The sequence below is a fragment of the Mycetomoellerius zeteki genome, unplaced genomic scaffold (assembly GCF_001594055.1).
Source record: "Mycetomoellerius zeteki isolate Tzet28-1 unplaced genomic scaffold, Tzet1.0 scaffold786, whole genome shotgun sequence".
In the NCBI taxonomy this organism is placed as follows: Eukaryota; Metazoa; Arthropoda; class Insecta; order Hymenoptera; family Formicidae; genus Mycetomoellerius; species Mycetomoellerius zeteki.
In genome coordinates, this window is record NW_017257815.1 from 20,319 (window position 1) to 24,237 (window position 3,919).

Sequence of the window (3,919 nt, forward strand, 5' to 3'; positions counted from 1 at the left end):
AAATTTCTTCTCGCTGCAGCGTGTAATTCATCAACCAGCGATCGTTTCTCAGTCATTGCGATTATTCACTTCTCGAATCGTCTTTTCAAATTCGTTTAGCATAACCTGCATATTATTTTGGAATGATATCATCTTCTTCTCGATTTTATCAAATCGATCTTTCAAATCTTGAACATTCTGCTGCACGTATCGTTTGTTTGCTGCATCAGCCTTATCCACTGGTAGTGCTAAACGTCGAATCTTGCGTGACTTTGCATCAAAGTCGGCTGCGAACTACGCAAAGAGCGTTATCGCGTACGTAATTTCTGAGCGATTCGCTCCACTGATAGTACGATACATTTCCTCCTACTCCGAGCGATAGTTCAAACTTGCTGATCGGCATTTCGACATCGACTGAATGACGCATATCGCACTACGTCAATTTATAATGAGACCGGCTTCTCGAAGTTCGTCGATAATCGACAGAATCTCGTTGTCGTGACCATTGTGTCCCTCCTGGCGCGAAGCCTCGAGTAATCGGAGACGATCAACAAGTTCGTTGGGATCGTCCCAATGAATGTAGTCAATATTATTATCGTTTAGTGTCATGGCGCGCGGTATATCGGATCTTTTGTTTATACCCGTTCCAACTTTTTTATCCAACACCAATGGTGTGATTATATTCTTATACTTGTACCCCTTGTTACCTAGTACTTTACTATCCGCGCTATGACCGCGTCTATATGCATTTGTTGTCAACAGAATACTCTTGTAGGTTTGCATATCATCATCCGTGCATATATCTTCATTAGGAAATTTCATGAAAATTAACTCGTACAGATCCGGTGTTCCCTCGTATCTTTTACCATTTATAATTATATCATCGTTTTTGTCCAAGGCGATATGTTTGTCGCCGAGCATCGTTCCCTCGTTGCTAAAATAAACTCCGTACACAACGTCAATGTTTACGGCTTTCTTACCGCTCAAGACCGCTTTCAGAAATTTTTGTCCCAGCGGACCATAGCTTGTTTGCAACTTTTCTTGCCCCTCGGGTGTTTGAAGCAGGTGTCGAATGGATGTTACGAACGGTTCATCGACTTCGAATACTTCTTCGACGGAGGAGCATGTGAATACTCGTACGATAAATCGTGCGGCTCGACTATTTCAGACATTTCATTCAAAGTAGATGGTACAGTTTTCGATCGATTCAACATTGATTTCACAGGTGTGGAAGCCCATATAGAATTGTCGTGCGAAGCGCTCGGTCGTTTTCGCTTTGGTTTTGGTTCCTCATCCGAAAAGAACGTTTCATTCTTGATAGGATCTTTGGAGGATTCAATAGTGTTTTCGACAATCTGTTTCAGCGGTTCAATAATAGGTTTAAAGTGTCTCTCCAACGCGATGTCCTCCTCCATTTTACCGGTTTTCAGGGCACGGTACTTTTTACGAATCGAATCGCTCGTTTTCGCAATCTCTTTAGCTATCCTCTCGCGATCTATGGTGCTGTCCATGTTGCCTAGTCAGCGTATCGATAACAACTGATCATGTCACGGTACCGCCAAGTCATTAAAACCTTTTCTATATCGTCCATTGTTAAGCGCACCATCCTTATCAATCACTAGAAATCCATACTTTTGCTGCCAACATTTACGACACAAATCGCTGAAATCTTCGTAGGACATGTCAGTATTTACGTGATCGTTGTACGCTTGTTTCAGATTAGTACCTATCCTATCCCATCCTATTTGAACAGGATCAACAGATTCGCATTGTCACGTATAAGATGCTTCAGAATCTTTGCATACGTCTGACAGAGATAGAAGCAGTCAACGTGCGCGTGTCGGCCCATTGCAAAATAGTCTTATCGCATTTTGCTTATCGCATGCCACGTCATCAAAGATAAAGATGGAATTCGGAAGCGCCTCGTTCGTTGGAATGACATCATTATTATTAGAGAATGTAAAATAGCCAATTTCTTCGATCGACGTTAACAAATTCGTTAGATATTGATATTTCGGCTATTGCAGCGATTTCGAGTACACGTACACGTTCTCGAATCGTACGCCATGTGAACTTTCCAACAGGCTTATCAGCACGTTCGTCTTGCCACAGTTTGACGGTTCGCAAACGATAGCGTATAGAGGTTGGCAGCACGCTACCATGCTTTCATCTCTTTATCGGTCCGCACTTTTCCATCGAGATTCGTCACTTTGATCATCCGCGACTGGCGCACGAACCGCATATTTTCTCCTTCCACAAAATACTAAAAACGATATCGCGAGCGGGTCTATTTATAGGGATGCGTGGAGTGAAATCGCTCAGTAATCAAAATGTTTCTCATCATATCGGACGATCTACACAGTTTAACATAAAAAAAGTTGGAATATATACCGAAAATTATACTGCTGCGAGAGTTTGAAAATTTTATAGATGTGTTGTGGGATAGACTGCCTGAGCATAATATGAGCCGATTCGGAGGTACAACGATACTTTCGGTGCTTGCAGCACTACAATTTGCCGAGTCATCAAATGCATATCGACGGACCGGCGCCTCTGATAAAGAATTGTGGCGAATGTCATCGAGAGGCTTGTTAAATCGCGCGATAAACGCGTTTCCTTTCGAACTGCATATTCCCGGATACCAGTTTTGCGGTCCGGGAACGCGTTTAGAGAAACGATTGACGAGAGGAGATCGAGGTATCAATCCGTTGGACACGGCGTATCGCGAGCACGATATAGCGTATTCGCATAGCAGCGAACTCGCGAAACGACACACAGCTGACAAATTACTCGCGGAGAAGGCGCGGAAACGCATTGTCGCAAAGGACACGACTCTTGGAGAGAGAGCCGCAGTCACGGCCGTTTGGGCGGCTATGAAGGCTAAGACAAAATTAGGGTCTGAAAACTAGGAAGAGGAAGAGCAAGCGGATACTTCCGATAGCGAAACGCGGCGGCGTCCTACCTTTTCTTCCGCTACTAGGCGTTCTCGGGTCGTTGGTCGGCGGAGCGGCGGGAGTCGCCAAGGCCGTAAACGAGCCTAGCAAAGCGGCGCAGCATCAGCTGCAAGAACTGCAACGTCATAATCGCGTCATGGAAGGTCGCGGCGTTTATCTCGCTCCCTACAAGCGCGGACGAGGTGTCGCGCGTAGAAAAAAAAAACGTCTACGAGACGTTAAAACTACCAAAGGGTGTAACTACCAACGTGCAACTGCAGCAACTTGCAAATCATATGCGCATTTCATATTTTAGAGATCTTTATGCGTACTACATTACCGGTGGAAGGAATACATCGAAACGAGAGCGGTATCGTAAATTTGGATAATGCCGAGGGACCCGGTAAGCATTAGGTGGCATATGCGAAAAGGGGAAATCGCGCCATATATTTCGACAGTTTCGGCAATCTTCGACCGCCGAAGGAACTCGAAAGATATCTGGTAAACAGTGTAATCGAGTACAATCGCACGCACTATCAACGCTACAATCAGAGTAATTGTAGACAGCTGTGTCTACAGTTTCTACGAACGGTTGACAAGCAATTTAAGGACCGACATTGCACCGTTTAACTCAGTATTCGTTTAAACATGTCGTTGACATTTACGCTGACCGGCAATATAGCGTCCTTGCTGTGAGCTACTTTCCAGCTGTGGATTCGAACGATGCCGATTACGAGCTCGGTTTGACGGATTTTGGAACATACCATACTCTAGCGAATGTAAATTCAACAAACAATAAGTTTTACTTTGACGATGACGAAATTGTCATTCCCGAAGGATCGTACGAATTTCGTGATATAGAGCGGTATCTGAAACGCGAAATTTTACGTTCTCACGACGCGAAGCGCAAGATGGATGAAGACGGCGAGTTCCTGCTGGTGATTCGCGCCAACAACAATACAATGAAAAGTGAGATTAAATGCGCCTATCGGATAGATTTTACAAAA